The sequence below is a fragment of the Pelobates fuscus genome, chromosome 2, assembly GCF_036172605.1.
Source record: "Pelobates fuscus isolate aPelFus1 chromosome 2, aPelFus1.pri, whole genome shotgun sequence".
In the NCBI taxonomy this organism is placed as follows: Eukaryota; Metazoa; Chordata; class Amphibia; order Anura; family Pelobatidae; genus Pelobates; species Pelobates fuscus.
The window spans coordinates 207,098,640-207,117,791 of record NC_086318.1 but is presented as its reverse complement, the minus strand read 5'-3'; the positions used below and the strand labels follow the sequence as shown (position 1 = coordinate 207,117,791).

Sequence of the window (19,152 nt, the reverse complement as noted above, 5' to 3'; positions counted from 1 at the left end):
GCGTTCAATATCACCCTCTGCCTCCCCACACCTCCAAGACCAATCACTAATGGGTGGATGAAAGGTGTGAATTATAGTATGGGTTCTATACCATCATGCTATGTGAAACGTTAACATTTCTCCTCTATTTACCCCCAATTGAATCATTTGATTATAATCTAGGGAGAGAGCCTTTCATTATCTTATTAGTAACACACATTTTTTTCAAATGGGGTTATATCTCTTTGTTTTCACTGTGGTTTCACATTTTTCTTTAAAACTGGTTAACTTTGTACATCTCATAACATCTAAAAATGTATTGCATTTTGTGGCATCCAATAAACTTGTTGTGGTTGGGAGATTTTCCCCTATCATTATAGAGGAAAGGCTAGGGTTTGAATTCCCCAATAAACTTTTGAGCATATTTGCCCCTAGGCCCTCTTGAAAGTCTGGGTTATCGGCCACTGAAAGCAAGGGAAACAATCCTGTATATAATTGCCATGCATTTTTATTTTGTTGCCACCTTTTCAAAATATTACTGAGTATGGGGTGTGGGTGGGCCACTATTTTTACAATGTTGCAAGTCTGCCATAGAAGAGTATGTCCTGTTCCATTCCAGCCCATGGTTTTCTTTTATCAGTGTCCGTCCACTCCTATTAAATAGGGTAGCCAAATAATATTGATATATATGGGGCATTCCCAGGCCACCTTTGTTTTTAAAATAAACAAAGGATTGATATGGGAAGTTCCTGGAACATGTACAATAAGTTTGGAAGTATCATCATTTTCAAGATGTTAATCCTGCCAAAAAGAGAGAACTGTGGTAGATTCCATGTGTTCAGATTAACTATAATGTCCCCATCTTCTCTTCCAGATTTCTGCCTCTGCTGAAAGTTGGCAGGTCCTTCCCCATAGCTTGGTGTTACTGATGGTGTCTGGCCAGCGAATGTGAAGAATCCTTCTGAGACAGCTGTTGATTAATGTCTGGATTCTTCTGTTAGTGGTTTTGGTTGTCCTCCAGGTTTCAGCCCCGTACAGCAGTACTGACTTTACATTGAGTTGAACAGTCGGATCTTGGTGGTCAAGGTTAGCTCCCTAAATGCCTAGATGTTCTTGAGCTGATCCTTGCCTTGACATCTGCATCTGTTCCACCTTGCTGGTTGATGATGCTGCCCAGGTAGGTGAAGAACTGTACTTCATCCGGGGGACTTCCATTCAGGGTGATTGGGTTGATGTTACTGAAGTTGGTCTTAAGGATCTTAAGGATCTTGGTCTTCCCCTTGTGGATGATGAGTCCAACCTGTGCTGAAGTAGCTGCCAACACACTGATCTTCTTTTGCATCTGCTGCTGGCTGTGGGAGAGAAGTGCGAGGTAGTCGGCAAAGTCAAAGCCATCCAGTTGACTCCACAAGCTCCACTGGATTCCATTTCTGCCTGATCCAGTTGATGGCGATGAGGAAGAGGAACGAGGATAACAAGCATCCTGGAAGCTGTTGGTAAGCTGTCCACCGTGGATCACTCTGCAGGTCATTCCCTCATATGAGCTTTTGATCAGGTTGACCACCTTGCCTGGGATGTCGTTATGCCGGAGGAGCTTCCATAGGACATCTCGATCCACACTGTCAAACGCCTTCTCATAGTCAAAAAAGTAAATGTAATTTTGGCACTGACAGGAATGTGATACCTCTGTAGTTGTTACAGTTGCTGAGGTCACCTTTCTTTGGAAGCTTGATTAGATAGCCCTCCTTCCAGTCAGTCGGCATCTCTTTTTCCTCCCAGATCATCTTAAAGAGTGGGTACAGCATCTCCACTGATGATTAGAGGTCTGCTTTCAGGGCCTCTGATGGTATGTCATCAGGTCCAGCTGCCTTCCTGTTCTTCATCAGGGTGATGGCCTTCCCGATCTCTTCTATTGTCAGCTTGCTGCAGTTGATGGGGAGATCTTCGTTGGCTGGGTTGATGTCTGGTGGATTTGGTTGTGCTGGTCTGTTCAGGAGCTCCTCAAAGTGTTCAGGCCATCTATTCATCTGCTGCGCTAGTCCTGTGATGACCTTTCTCTCCTTGTCCTTGATTGGTTGTTCTGGCTTGCTGTACTTCCCAGACAGTTTCTGAGTTGTGTCGTACAGCTTTTTTTTTTTTTGTCTTTATCTCTTTCAGACGTAATACATATACAAGGTATAGCATTGTAGTAAACTGTGTGATTCACTATTTTACATGCAATACAGTAAGTATAGGTACATGACACGGTGATGTTGAGTAAAGTTTAACATATTAAACAATATACTTAGAATTTTAAGCATATATGAAAACGTGATAACATAATATTCTCCTGAGTGTAATATGAACTGTGATATCTAATAGCTGTAATAGGTAGATATATGAGCCCTAATAGCTCACTTAAGTTGTGTGTGAAAATCTCTCTAGGATGTCAGTGTACCTTTTAGAAATTGTTCCCATGGTTGCCATATGTCTTGATATTTATGGTATTTGTCTAATGCTCCCCATCTTAGCTCTTCCATTGTGTGGAAATGTTCGATTTTACTGTACCATTCTTTTTTAGTTGGGGTCATAGAGGTTCTCCAGTTATTCACTATGGTGTGTTTGGCTGCTGTCAACATGAAATATGTAAGAGAGTACCTGAACCTTTCTGGTGGCGTATGTAGATGTAGCAAGAGGAGAGCCTCTATGCTAAATTGGATGTTTAAGCTAGTTATTAGTCGAATTGCGTTCCATACCTCCTTCCAGAATCCTGTAATTAGATTGCATGACCACCATAAATGTTGGAATGTACCCCTCTCAAGTTTACACCTCCAGCATTCGGGAGACTGAGTCGAGTCGTATCTATTCACATCTACTGGCGTAGTATACCAATTTGATATAAATTTGTAATTTATCTCCTGTAAAGGGACACTAGAATGTGCATGGAAAATGTTCTTAAATATAGCGTTCCGTTCTGCCTCCCCTAGCTCAGTGTATATGTGTGTTTCCCAAGTTCTTGTGAAGTATGGTAGTCGGGTATGTGTTTGGTCTTGTAGCAATTTGTAACATGCAGAAATTTGTTTGAGCGGAATTTTGTCTTGTAGGCACAGTTGCTCAAACTTCATCCTCTCCCTAGGGGTCCAGCTCAGTAGGGCTTGTGCTCGTAGGAAATGTCGCAGTTGCTCGTATTGGAAGTTTTGCATTAGAGTAGATGGAGTACTGGCCGTCAGATGGGACAGATGGGCTAATTGTCCATTAGCTATGACCTCTGCTAGTGTTATATGACCCGCTGGGTCCATGTTATTTTGAGGTTTTAATAGTAAACCGTTTATCCCAGCCGGGAAGTTCGGATTCCCAGTTATTGGGTAATGTGGTGAGGGGGTTGGGGCTATGTCTTTGCTGGAGAGATTTTTCTCCCATATTTTAATGGTGGGAGATATTGTTGGATGGTTTGGAATTTTCCAGTTATTGGGAGCAGTTAAGAGCCATGGCAGCATCCGGAGCGATATCCCTATTTGGTCCCGTTCTATGGGTATCCATAGTTTGGACGGTGATTGGTGTGACCAGTCGATTACTCTGCCCATATGTATGGCCTGATAGTATAACCAAACGTCTGGAAGGCCTACCCCTCCCTTGTCTTTAGGCCTAGTAAGAATGGTATAACGTAGTCTTGGTCGTTTATTGGCCCATATGAATTTGGTAAATAGGGTTTGTATTTTCTTGAAAAACATGCGCGGAATAAAAAATTGGGAGAGTGTTCAAAAGATAGAGTAGTCTTGGGAGTGTGGGGTTTGTTCCAACTGTCTAGGTCTGAGCTAATGGAGTCTAACAAGTGCGGGAAATTGGTCCCGTACAGAGATTTAGTGTGTGGGGTTATGTTTATTCCTAGATACTTAATAGATGTTATCGCCCATTGAAAGGGGTATTTCCTCTGAAGGTGTGTCCTGTCTCTCTCAGGTACTGTAAGGTTTAAAATTTCACATTTATCTGTATTTATTTTAAAATTTGACAAAGCGCTATATTCAGATAGTGTATCCATCAAAGCTGGGAGAGACGATTTGGGATTAGCTAATGTGAAAAGTAAGTCATCAGCGAATGCTGAAACTTTGTATTGGGAGTCCCCCACCCGTATTCCCTCAATTTTTGATTGAGCCCTAGTTGCCTGTAGAAGAGGTTCGAGCCCTATAATAAATAGGAGTGGTGAGCGGGGGCATCCCTGCCTCGTCCCGTTTGTTATTTGAAACGGTTCCGATAACGTACCATTGATTTTAAGCCTAGCTGAAGGGTTCGAATAGATCGCTTGGATCCATTGCATCCATCTGTTGCCAAATCCTAATGTTTCCAGCGTCGACAGGAGGAAGGTCCAGTCCACCCTGTCGAACGCCTTCTCTGCGTCTATAGCTAACAATAGTGTAGGGCGGGTTATCCCTTGTGCGCAGTGGATTAAGTTTATTATTTTCGTGGTATTGTCCTTCGCTTCACGCGAGGGCACAAATCCAGCTTGGTCCGGATGAATCAAAGAGGGAAGAAGGGGTTTTAGCCTTCATGCTAGCATTTTAGTGAAGATCTTAATGTCCACATTTATCAGTGAAATTGGCCTATAACTGCCACAATTATCTGGGTTTTTTCCCGATTTATGGAGTAGAGTAATATTGGCCTCTAAGCTCGATTTAGGAATCGGGTTGGCTGTGTTGATGGAGTTTATGGCTTTCAGCAAGTGATGACCTAATTCTGTCATGTATGTTTTATAATAAGATGCTGAGTAACCATCTGGGCCTGGGCTCTTGCCAGAAGGTGTGGATTTAATTGCGTTTGCGAGCTCCATGAATGAAAAGGGTTCATCCAAGGAGTTCATTACTTCTTTCGGGAGTACTCTGTCAAACTTGTCTGCCAGATATGTCATTATCTGTTCCTTATCTAGGGAGTTTTTTGTGATATTATATAGGGAGTCATAAAAGTCCGTAAAGGCTTTTGCTATTCCTTCATTCGTTTGTACTATTTTATTGGCAGTTGTTTTAATTTGTGGGATACATGTTTTCTCTCTTTTTCGTTTAATCGCATTAGCTAATAGTTTCCCGCATCTATTACCCTGTGCATAGAAAAGCTGTTTGTTCCATAGCAGTGATTTCTTAGATTTGTGTTGTAACAATATTGTTACCATATATACTCGAGTATAAGCCGAGTTTTTCAGCACATTTTTTGTGCTGAAAAAACCCAACTCGGCTTATACTCGAGTCAGAGTCTGTATTATGGCAATTTGCATTGCCATAATACAGACAATGGGGGCTGTGGGGGCTGCAGAGAGATGTTACTTACCTTTCCTGCAGCTCCTGTCAGCTCTCTCCTCCTCTGCCGGTCCGTTCAGCTCTTCTGTCAGCTCACAGTGTAAATCTCGCGAGAGCCGCGGCTCTCGCGAGATTTACACTGGGAGCTGACCGAGGTGCTGAACGGACCGGCAGAGGAGGAGAGAGCTGACAGGAGCTGCAGGAAAGGTAAGTAACATCTCTCTGCAGCCCCCACAGCCCCCTCCTACACAGTGCCCATCCACTGGACCACCAGGGAAGGAGAGCCCCCCTCCCTGGCCAGCTAGCAAGCAGGGAGGGGGGACAAAAAAATATATATATATTAATAATAATAAAAAAATAAAAATAAAAAATAATAAAATAAAAATAATAAAATAAAAAATAATAAAATAAAAAAAATAATAATACAAAATGTAATGAAACAAAAAAAATATTAAAATAATAATAAAAAAATAAAAATGCCCACCCCCCCACCAAGGCTCTGCATCACACTCTGCATTACACACACACATACACACACTGCATTCATACACACACACTGCATTCATACACACACACACTGCACTCATACACACAGCATTCTCATACACACACACTGCACTCATACACACAGCATTCATACACACACACAGCATTCATACACACACACAGCATTCATACACACACACAGCATTCATACACACACACAGCATTCATACACACACTGCATTCATACACACACACTGCACTCATACACACACACTGCACTCATACACACAGCATTCTCATACACACACACTGCACTCATACACACAGCATTCTCATACACACACACACTGCACTCATACACACAGCATTCTCATACACACACTGCACTCATATACACACTGCACTCATATACACACTGCACTCATACACACTGCACGCATATACACACACTGCACTCATACACACACTGCATTCTCATACACACACTGCATTCTCATACACACACTGCATTCTCATACACACACACTGCATTCTCATACACACACACTGCATTCTCATACACACTGCATTCTCATACACACTGCATTCATTATATACACACACTGTAAATAAATATTCAATTAATATAATTTTTTTAGGATCTAATTTTATTTAGAAATTTACCAGCAGCTGCTGCATTTCCCACCCTAGTCTTATACTTGAGTCAATAAGTTTTCTCAGTTTTTTAGGGTATTATTCGGGTCGGCTTATACTCGAGTATATACGGTAAGTCCGACCGTAGGGATATTAGTTTGCGGTGAGTCGCTTCTGTCATATTATTTTTGTGAGTCTCCTCTAGCTGCGCAATGTCCCTCAATAGGTCTGTTTGTGCCTTGTTACGTTCTCTTTTAAGGAAGGAGCCCCATTTAATGAATTCACCTCTCACCACATATTTATGTGCCTCCCATTGTAGGAAGGGAGTAGTGTCTGGGGTATCGTTGTCTTTAAATTACTGAGAAATGGTGTTAGCTATTGCCTGTTTTGCCTTGTCATTGTGTAATATAGAGGTGTTTAACTTCCATTGTCCCTTTCCTTGCGCCATAGAGGGAATCCTAACTTTAATTTGAACTGGAGCATGGTCCGACCAGGTAATGTTATGAATGGATGCTGATAATATTAGAGAGAGGTCTCTCTGGGGCGTTAAGAACATGTCTATTCTCGTATATGTGGTAGCCGGTCTAGAGTAAAAATAATAGTCCTTCTTAGTAGGATTTAAAGCTCTCCAGCAATCCACTAGTTGGTGGCCATGCATTAGGTTCCTCATCTGTGATCTAACTGATTTTAAATGATTTGAATTAGGAGCAGTGCTGTCTTTTTGCCCATCTATAGATATGTTGAAGTCTCCTCCTATAATTATTATCCCTGTTGCGAGTTTTTGGACCTTGACTAGAATTCTGCGCAATGTATGACATTGTTTGGTGTTTGGCAAATATATATTTACCAATGTGATAGGTTGATTGTAAATAGTGCCCTGGAGAATGATGTAGCGGCCTGATCTATCGGTATCATGTGATTGGTATGTGAAAGGGATTTGAGCTCCAAGTAGGATTGCCACTCCTCGCGATTTGCTATTACTGAAGTTATTGTAGTAGGCTCTGGGAAAGTGCTTATTGTTTAGTTTCGGGGTCCCTGAAGTGTGTTTCTTGTACAAACACCACGTCTGCTTGGAGTCTATGAAAGTCCCTAAGTGCTCTTAATCGGTGAGTTTAGGCCCTTGACATTGTAAGAGAGTATATTCAGTGTATCAATTATTTCTGCCATATTCTTGGAGGGTTTCTCCATTTCTCACTCAATGAGGTTGAAGTGGTATAGTCTTATACGTGTACTGATGTCAAATTTTAGGTACTATGTTGGTGTATCGCTATTAGAATGCCTTGATCAGGTATAGTGGGAGAATAAAAAATTATAAAACAGGTAGAAAATTAAAAATAACAAAGAAATAATCAAATAAACCAAGAACCAGAACTTATTTACACTCTTCTTTAAATCCCAGGCCTAGGATCCACAAGCGAGAGCTGGTACTAGTACCAGTATATCAGGAGCCAGTGCTCTATGACTTACTCAGTCAGCTTCACTTGCTGGAACGGGAATACTATTGATTGGTGTATAAGATTTTGTTAGTGCACTGCTCGTAACCTCTGTCGGTTACGTCAGGGGTATTTGATGATATTAGTTAATAGACAAATATTTAGAATCCAAAGTATAGCTTCCACCTATTCACCCGTGGAAAATATCAATAAAAACTTAGCTTTTTTCGGATACTTGCTTCCCTCTAGTCACCTCCCAACTTGGTGACCATATACAACTATTGCAAACTACAAATCGACCAGGGATTCAGCTTGTATCACTAGAACATAAGCATAAAACACAACATAGTGTAATACAGTTACATACATATTCATTTTATCTTTCAAGGTTGCACTCACAAATTGATGGATTTTTTCAAGCCCTCAGGTTGCCTCCCCTGTAGTTTGGGGGGTTCCTTCTTTTGTCTGGTTGCCACGCCAACTCCAAATTTAGGAAGTCCACACACTCCCAATGGTTGGTAAAAAAAGGAAATTTATTGGCTTTAAAAGTATAAAAATCAAATCATAAAATGATACTACTGGTCCTACGCGTTTCGTCTCCCTTGGGAAACTTCCTCAGGGACCAAGTATCAAATTTCAGTTAAAACACACAATTTACATACACTGTCAAAACATCAAGTGTACAAATAAGCCTATTACCCCCTCCCCTCTCAAACCCTTAAATATGTTCAAGCTGGGAGTTCATTGGTGGTGTGGTGGGCGTTGGTGCAGAATCCTCTTCCTATTGGGCTTCCTATCTGTGGTATGAAGGGTGTCTCAGCTGTTTCTATATAGTTCAATCTTTTTTCGCGGTCAAAATCTCCTGTCCGTCTTCACTTCCGGTTCGGCGCACTTCCGTGCGTTCCATTATGACTTCGTTAAAATGGCTGTGCGTTCCATTGGATTCAGTGGCTCAAATTTGAATCGTTGCCCTCTGGTGGTCGCCAGAGGTAATATCATGGATATGCATGATGTTAACGTCAATTTAAAAGAAAAAATAAATGGAAGGAGACAACATGTTGATTTGCATTCTTTTTCCTTCAAATACTACATATTTTCAACATATTTTTCAACCATTTTTCTTCATTTCATTCATCAGTTTGCACTTGTCCTTCTATAAACCTCTATAAAACTCTAATTATATTTTTAATATTGGATCTTGATGTTAGTTATTAGTCACCCATTTTGAAAGGTTTTTCACTAAATATATCCCTATTTTACCATATTTTCACTATATATATATATATATATATATATATATATATATATTTCGTTATATATATAGTCAGGACATTGCATACTGGTGAATATCTTTAATGAACACAGTTAACAACCATAATCTATCTTTCAATTACCCTCTTATCTCCTATTCATATAATAATTTTTCTCAATATTTTTCTTTTTATTATTATTAATATACAATTATTATTGTTAGTGTCTTCATTTCTGAACAACTATTTCCAAATATTAATTTACTTTTGTGTATGCATTATGCCTCTCTCCTTTAAATACTTATTTTAATCAATTGTTGTATTATTGTCTATTAGAAATCCTAAACGTTAAAATGGAACAAAAAATATATATATATACATATGTGTATGTTATTTGCGTGTATGTCTTGCATACCTTCTTCAAAACCTTTTTTCATTTTTTTATTATTTATTTTTTTATTTTTATATTTTTCATTCTTCTTGCCTATTTGATGCCTATTCTCTAATTTCTATAGAAATACCTTTCCGACCAGATGGATACCTCATAACTGTTAATTCAGGAAGCACACTAAGTCCACATCGACATTCAATCCCTTAGGATTAAGTGTCTGTAATTTGTGGATCCAGTATGTCTCCCTCTGAGCCAGTTTTTGATCTCTATTTCCTCCCCTCCAATGCGGGGAAATTTTTTCTATAGCTGTACATCTTAGTTTTTTTAAATTGAACAAAGGGCAGGAATTGCAGTGGGTCGGTACTGAATGGGATTTTAAATCTTTTTTGATGTTGTTAATGTGTTCCATTGCTCTGATTTTGAAAGCCCTTTTTGTGCGGCCTATGTATTGCTTACCGCACGGACACTGTAGTAAATATACCACATAGTCCGTGAGGCAGCCAATATTATTTTTTATCGGGAAATTTTCTCCTGTGATATTGCTTTTAAAGTGTGTATTGGTTCCCAAATTAGCAGTGGAGCATGCTTTACATTTTTTACATCCTTTAAACCCATTTGTTTCCTTTTTAAAAAAATCTTTTCTTTGTTTTATGGCATAACTTGGAGCCAAAAGATTTTTCAAATTTTTATTTTTTCTATATATTAATGTTGGTTTTTTCGGCAATATCTCTCCCAAGAGGGGGTCTTCCAGCAGGATTGGCCAAAATTTTTCCAAACTTTTTTTGATTTTAAAATGATCGGTATTGTATTGAGTTATGAAGGCTGTACGAAATTTCTCTCCATCCTGCTTAAATTTTATATTATTTTGTAATAATTCCTCCCTTCCTTTTCCTGACATGATTCTAATTTCCTTGTCTATTGAATTTTTATTATAACCCTTTTTAACCAACTTTTTCTTTATATGATCTGCCTGTTGTATGAAATCATCAGGATGGGAACAGTTACGTCTCACCCTCGTCAGTTGTCCTTTTGCAATCCCCCTCAACCATGGTTGATGGTGGCAGCTTTTTTTGTGGACGTAACTGTTCCCATCCGTCGGCTTAAAGTAACATTTGGTTTTTATCTCCCTTCCTTCTCCAAATAAAGTCAAATCCAAAAAGTGTATTTCATTTTTATTCCAAATTGGTGAAAAAAGTAAGTTATAGTCGTTATCATTTAGATAACCTACAAAAGATACAAACGACGTGTGTGTGCCCTTCCAAATAATTAGCACATCATCAATAAAAAAAAAAAAAAAAACAACATTAATATATAGAAAAAATAAAAATTTGAAAAATCTTTTGGCTCCAAGTTATGCCATAAAACAAAGAAAAGATTTTTTAAAAAAGGAAACAAATGGGTTTAAAGGATGTAAAAAATGTAAAGCATGCTCCACTGCTAATTTGGGAACCAATACACACTTTAAAAGCAATATCACAGGAGAAAATTTCCCGATAAAAAATAATATTGGCTGCCTCACGGACTATGTGGTATATTTACTACAGTGTCCGTGCGGTAAGCAATACATAGGCCGCACAAAAAGGGCTTTCAAAATCAGAGCAATGGAACACATTAACAACATCAAAAAAGATTTAAAATCCCATTCAGTACCGACCCACTGCAATTCCTGCCCTTTGTTCAATTTAAAAAAACTAAGATGTACAGCTATAGAAAAAATTTCCCCGCATTGGAGGGGAGGAAATAGAGATCAAAAACTGGCTCAGAGGGAGACATACTGGATCCACAAATTACAGACACTTAATCCTAAGGGATTGAATGTCGATGTGGACTTAGTGTGCTTCCTGAATTAACAGTTATGAGGTATCCATCTGGTCGGAAAGGTATTTCTATAGAAATTAGAGAATAGGCATCAAATAGGCAAGAAGAATGAAAAATATAAAAATAAAAAAATAAATAATAAAAAAATGAAAAAAGGTTTTGAAGAAGGTATGCAAGACATACACGCAAATAACATACACATATGTATATATATATTTTTTTTGTTCCATTTTAACGTTTAGGATTTCTAATAGACAATAATACAACAATTGATTAAAATAAGTATTTAAAGGAGAGAGGCATAATGCATACACAAAAGTAAATTAATATTTGGAAATAGTTGTTCAGAAATGAAGACACTAACAATAATAATTGTATATTAATAATAATAAAAAGAAAAATATTGAGAAAAATTATTATATGAATAGGAGATAAGAGGGTAATTGAAAGATAGATTATGGTTGTTAACTGTGTTCATTAAAGATATTCACCAGTATGCAATGTCCTGACTATATATATAACGAAATATATATATATATATATATATATATATATATATATATATATATATATATATAGTGAAAATATGGTAAAATAGGGATATATTTAGTGAAAAACCTTTCAAAATGGGTGACTAATAACTAACATCAAGATCCAATATTAAAAATATAATTAGAGTTTTATAGAGGTTTATAGAAGGACAAGTGCAAACTGATGAATGAAATGAAGAAAAATGGTTGAAAAATATGTTGAAAATATGTAGTATTTGAAGGAAAAAGAATGCAAATCAACATGTTGTCTCCTTCCATTTATTTTTTCTTTTAAATTGACGTTAACATCATGCATATCCATGATATTACCTCTGGCGACCACCAGAGGGCAACGATTCAAATTTGAGCCACTGAATCCAATGGAACGCACAGCCATTTTAACGAAGTCATAATGGAACGCACGGAAGTGCGCCGAACCGGAAGTGAAGACGGACAGGAGATTTTGACCGCGAAAAAAGATTGAACTATATAGAAACAGCTGAGACACCCTTCATACCACAGATAGGAAGCCCAATAGGAAGAGGATTCTGCACCAACGCCCACCACACCACCAATGAACTCCCAGCTTGAACATATTTAAGGGTTTGAGAGGGGAGGGGGAAATAGGCTTATTTGTACACTTGATGTTTTGACAGTGTATGTAAATTGTGTGTTTTAACTGAAATTTGATACTTGGTCCCTGAGGAAGTTTCCCAAGGGAGACGAAACGCGTAGGACCAGTAGTATCATTTTATGATTTGATTTTTATACTTTTAAAGCCAATAAATTTCCTTTTTTTACCAACCATTGGGAGTGTGTGGACTTCCTAAATTTGGAGTTGGCGTGGCAACCAGACAAAAGAAGGAACCCTCCAAACTACAGGGGAGGCAACCTGAGGGCTTGAAAAAATCCATCAATTTGTGAGTGCAACCTTGAAAGATAAAATGAATATTTTAATCTAACTGTATTACACTATGTTGTGTTTTATGCTTATGTTCTAGTGATACAAGCTGAATCCCTGGTCGATTTGTAGTTTGCAAATATTTAGAATCGTAGCTATTTGTGGTAAGTCTCTTACGGTGTTAAAAGAGTTGTTGTAGCTCCCTACAACCTTGTGAAAATGTTTAAAAATGTCGCGCCGCCAAGCCCAAATAAAGGTATTAATTAGTCTAGCATAATATCTAATTAAGAATTAAAGGTGGTTTCGAACTTTGTCTTGTCTAGTGGAGCCAGGTCTAACTTCACTTCATATAACAAAAAATACATATATGCATGTACATCAAGAATTTAGCCAAAAATACGACTGTAAATATGACCTTAAACCTGGATGTAAAATACATGTCTCTCAGGGGTGAGTTTAGGGGTATTTCAAAGCTATCAGTCCTGTCTCTTAGAGATTAAAGCCCTATGCCGCTCTGTTCCCTTTACCCTACTCATGTACAGATTGTTTTTTTTTGTTTGTTTGTTTGTTCTTTTTAAAGTTAAATGCAAATGAAGGGTTAAAATAGCATACATGATCGGGTAAGCTTCCCAATTAAAGGCATACAATATTGGTCAAACCCATGTCACATTAGGTATTCTATATACATTACATGCTTCTTCTATGTCTATTTGTCCTTGATGTGTGGTTTAGTCCGTTTCCACCGGTTAAGGTGATTCTTTCAGTACAGAGGCAGAATTTTATAGACCAGTCCAGGGCCTTGATCCTCAAGGCTTTAGCTTCTCCGAAAGGGTGCACAAGATTCTATATAGCCTCACATATTTGGTGAAATGATCAAGCGTCCTGAGGTGTTCAACGAGGTCTTGTAGTCGGTGTAAATGGGAGACGTTTTCCTGGTGTCCTCCTTTTCTCGGCTATTCCCCTCCATCGAGGTCTTTGTGGCAGAGCTTGTGCAGCTTCCTGGGGCCCGGAATTGTACCAGTTCGTAATTTCCACCTGGGGCAGGTCGAACAATTTAAGGAATTCAGGGATATCTTGTATAGTGGAGATGATACCGTGTATTCCCTGATGTGACGCCATTAGAGAGAAGGGATATCCCCACCTGTATCTAATCTCCTTTGCTTGTAAGGCCTGAGTGATCGGGCGGAGGGCTCTCCTGCCCTGTAGTGTTTGCCATGCTAAATCCGGTAAGATCTGTATATGAGGAGAAGAGGTTGCTAATGCTGGGGAGTTTCGAGCTAGCCGCAGGATGTCTTCCTTCAGGGCATAGTAATGCACCCTGCAGATGATGTCTCGCGGCATGTCCTGTGGCAGTCACCTGGGCCTCACTGCTCTGTGGGCCCTGTCCAATTCTATGTGGGTGTCTGTAGGGCGGTCCAAAATCTTGTTAAATAGAGTTTGTAGAACGGCCTTTACGTTTTCTGTGTCCCCCTGGGGTTCTAGGATACCTCTAATACGCATGTTATTTCGCCTGCCCCTGTTATCGAGGTCCTCATTATGGCGAAGTAATTGTGTGATTTTAATGTCTTGTGCATCCTCTCTCTGTTCTATTTCATGCAGCTTTAATTGCATATTGTCTCTGTCCCCTTCCAAGTCTCCCACTCTCAGGCCTATATGACGTACCTCTGTATTTAGGGCAGAAAGTTTGTCCTGCATGGATGCCTCTAATTTCGCCAGCATGGTAGCTATTTCTTCCTTTGAGGGGATCTTCTGCAGGATTTCTTGCAGCAAGTGGTTACCGTTCACAGGCGCAGAGTCTGTGCTCGCTGGGCTAGGTGGATCCGACACACGTGGGGAAGATGGCGTCTCCGCCATTTCTTCTTCCGTCAGGACCCGCACTTTCTCTCTGAAGTAGCGGTCCAGATCGCCCGATTTTTTGCCAGAGGGTAGCCCTGGGGTCTCCTGAGAGACAGCTTGCTTCTTTTTATTGCCCATGTTATGGTGTAAAACGATTCTTAAGGTGAGGTTGATCGGGAGCTACACAAGGATGCGTCCGTTCAAACCATCAGTCAGGCCACGCCCCCCCGTACAGCTGTTTTTATGTTGCCATTGTATGATGCCTTTTCCGCTTCAGCTGACAATCAATCTATGTAGTCTTTCTTGTCCTTCCTAATGTTCTTCTTCACTGCTCTGTGTGCTTCTGTGTATTCCAGTGGCAAAACAAGAGAGGGAGGGAAATTTACATGAATGATGACAGGAATCTTCACCAATAAGCTAATACTTGGCACTTTGAGTCCTATAGATGAGTAAGTGGTTGTGGTGGTTAGGGTTGGGGTTAGAGGGTAGGGGTTAGGGTTAGGGAGCCCTACATATGTGTAAGTGGTTGTGGTGGCAAAGTGCTCTGGATTTCTGAATCCAGTTCCGAATTGCGGAAGTTCTGAAGTTCTTAATTTGCGAATGCCGAGCCGAACCGAACCAAATGCCATTGGTCCGAATTGATGAAGTAGACACATTTTTTTACTTACCTGAATTTCCAAACCGAACCAAACTAATTTTTTACCCATGCACATCCATAATGCTGATGATGGACACTGTATGCTTCCAGTGCTTCCCTACACTCTAAGACTGATTATGGAGAAGGATTAGTTCAAGTTTAATGGAAATATTAACCAATTTTAATAACAAACAACAAAACAAAAAACAATAGAAATCCATAATTCTAAACTTGTTAAGTAACTCATTAAATTGATGTGTGTGTTCCTTTAAGGTAATAATGACATGAGAAAGGTGGGATATGGTTAATCATTTATATTGGATTGAAGAAAAATGTATGCACTGGGCATACCTTTCAAGAACATATTCTTTTTCCTTATACGGCAAGACCATTGAAGCAAATATTACAGTTGGCAAACATTGTGATTCTCTTTAATTTTTATGCCACAGAGTTTTGAAGTGTTAAAATGATCCCTGAATGATTTTCTTGATTAGATGATAGGTAGATAATGAAGTGCTTAAAACTTAGAATAGACGATAATTTGCATTCCAAGTGCTTAGTCTGTGAAAAACATCAGAACATGAAAATTCAAAGCTTTCTATGGCTTGAGAAACCTAATTTCTGACATTTCATGTTAATTTTTCTCAGTGAAGAAAAACATAGCAATCAGATTCAAAATAGAAATAGATCACCAAGTGATGTACAATAGTAAAGATCCTTAAAATGTCCTCACATTCTGCACTAATTAAGTAGCAAGCTTAAAGATTTGTACTGCAATTTAGCTGACATCTGGGCAATTCGGTGATCAGACCAAATTCCATGTTGAACCACCACTTGGAAAACTAACTCATGCAAGTCCAAAAATGCTTGTTTCAATTCACAATTTGACATTAAAAAAGAGTGATAGAATAGAAAACAGTCTGTTTCCTTGTTGCTGTTTTTTTTTTTGTGAGGAACAAATAAATAACTTATTTTTGTCATGATGGACAAAAAGTCTGCCCAATCATGTGGGCTAGATCTCCTTTCCAATCATAGTTACATAGTTACATAGCTGAAAAGAGACTTGCGTCCATCAAGTTCAGCCTTCCTCACATATGTTTTTGCTGTGGATCCAAAAGAAGGCATAAACCCCAGTCTGAAGCGCTTCCAATTTTGCAACAAACTAGGAAAAAATTCCTTCTTGACCCCAAAATAGCAGTCAGATGTCTCCTTGGATCAAGCAGCTATTACCCCACTAATTAGAAATTATATCCCTGTATGTTATGTTTTTGCAAGTATTTATCCAATTGCAGTTTAAACATCTGTACAGACTCTGACAAAACCACCTCTTTAGGCAAATAATTCCATATCCTTATTGCTCTTACTGTAAAAAAACCTTTGCTTTGCCTTAGATGAAATCTCCTTTCTTCAAGCCTAAATGTGTGACCTTGTGTCCTATATGTATATGCAGATCACAGGGGCCTTTGAAGGGACGTGGATGTCCAGAGCGCGCAGCCCAAGTACTGCCTGTGACTCTGACCACACGTATATATACCGGGTGCCGGTGAGGTGATCTCTCTATTTGATGGTGTTGCAGCAGGATTATTCCATCAAAGAGGAAGGTTTACCCTGATAGCCTGCTGGAATGAATTCACCTCCTTCACCCTCTTCAACGTCTGACTTCATCATCACTAGAAAACCCTTCAGCTCTTCATACAACTGGTGAGATCCATCCATATATTGAGATTACAGTGCACTTTTTTTTCTGGACTGTTACACACAAGGATTATATATTTTTTATTTTTTATTATTTATTTCTATTTTTATTTTTATTTTTCTGTTTTTTCTTTTTCCTTTTTTCATTTTTTATCTGTTTCATTTTTTTCAATGTTTCAATTTTTTTCTTTATGACTTTATATAGGCAGCTACACCTGTTAGCTGGCTAGACAACTTGCCTTTAAATCATCAGTAGGGTCATCACCAGTTTTGTATATAAACTCAGATAATGAATTTAATATCATGTAAAAGAGAACAGTGTTTATGGAGGGTTTTGTAAATAATATTTTCTGTAAATAGCAGCTGTACATATGATGAAATGAATACAACTGTACATACGATTACATTAGACAATTGTAATTATTAATATATTTTTCACCAATAGGTTAAGGGAACAATAAATTGATTGCATTATTACTAATGTTGTCATTGATACGTGTCATATATATGACTTGAGTGCGGTATTCATGTTTATTTGTTTATTGAGATTATGAGGCTTTAACGGGGTTAACCTTGAATACCTGCACCTAGGACGTGATTGAGTGCCAGCACACATTGTAGTTTTGTATGTCCTATGTATAGCCCTGTTTATGAATAGATTTCCACATAATGGTTTGTACTGGCCCCGAATATATTTGTATAATGTTATCATATCCCCTCTCAGGCACCGTTTTTCCAAACTAAAGAGATTTAATTTTTTAACCTTTCTTCATAACTAAAATGCTCCATTCCTTTTATCAATTTTGTAGCTCATCTCTGCACTTTTTCTAGTGCCCAAAATTGCACAGCATATTCAAGGTGTGGTCTTACCAGCGATTTATAAAGAGGCAAAATTATATTTTTATCTCGAGAATTTATGCCCCTTTTTATACATGACAAAACCTTACTGGCCTTAGCAACGGCAGATTGACATTGCATATTGCTGCCTAATTTGTTGTCTATAACAATTCCCAAATCCTTCTAGTGTGTGGTTATCCCTAGTTCACTACCATTTAGGATGTAAATTGCTTGTGCATTCTTAACCCCGAAGTGCATAACTTTGCATTTCTCTACGTTAAATTTAATCTGCCATTTTAGTGCCAAGTCCCCCAATCTATCCAAATCCCTCTGCAGCAAGGCAATATCCTGCTCACATTTTATTACTTTACAAAGTTTTGTGTCATCTGCAAGCACTGATACATGGCTTTCAATGCCCATTTCAAGATCATTTATAACTAGAAATTTGACTGTGAAATAATAGCAGTCAGTTTCCTTCACACGTGTGCGTTTCAGGGCCTGCCAGGGCACAGTGTCACACCAGTGCAACTCATATCTGGTGTAACAGTAGTGTACATTTAAAAAAAAAAACACTTTTTTGACTGTGAAATAATAGCAGTCAGTTTCCTTAACGCGTGTGCATTTCAGGGCCTGCCAGGGCACAGTGTCACACCAGTGCAACTCATATCTGGTGTAACAGTAGTTTACATTTAAAAAACAACAACACTTTTTTGACTGTTAAATAAAAGCAGTCAGTTTCCTTCACGCGTGTGCGTTTCAGGGCCTGCCAGGGCACAGTGTCACACCAGTGCAACTCATATCTGAGTAATAGATTGAATTGCAGATAGTTGTCTGCAAGCGTGTGTCAGGCCTACAGCGTCTACTCTGCCAACTTCTGCCAGTGCACAGTGCCACTCATATCTGTTGTCACAGTAGCTTGCACGCATAGTACCACTAATCGAAAAAAAAATGACAGGCAGAGGCAGGTTGTGGTGCTGTGATTCCCTTTGGCCCACAGGACACCCAATCTTCTACAGCTTCCGCTCGGAATTTTGACGCACCATCCTCCCACAGCTTAGCTTGGGCACCTCTCAAGTTATCACTTGCCCGCCTGCCACCACCACCAACACTAGCACCACAGCCGCTTCACTTGATATGTCAGAGGAGTTATTTACACATCAGTTGGTAGAAATGAGTGATGCGCAAGCATTATTGCCAGAGGATGTAGATAACAGGGATATGTCTCAGTCAGGCAGCATTACACACGTACGGTGTGATGATGATGATGTTGTACCCACTGCTGCTTCCTTTGCTGAGTTGTCAGATACAAGTGAAGCGGTTGATGATGATGATGCGTCCGTGGATGTCACCTGGGTGCTCGCTAGAAGAGAAGAAGAACAGGGGGAAAGTTCAGATGGGGAGACAGAGAGGAGGAGGAGACGAGTTGGAAGAAGGGGGAGGTCATCGCAAGGAGCTAGTGGCA

At 39.1% G+C, this 19,152-nt stretch overlaps 1 pseudogene; it reads right to left on the bottom strand.

The window, feature by feature from the left end:
• Window positions 1-822: 822 nt before the first annotated feature.
• LOC134586263 (uncharacterized) lies at window positions 823-14,659 on the bottom strand (annotated as a pseudogene).
• Window positions 14,660-19,152: the final 4,493 nt, after the last annotated feature.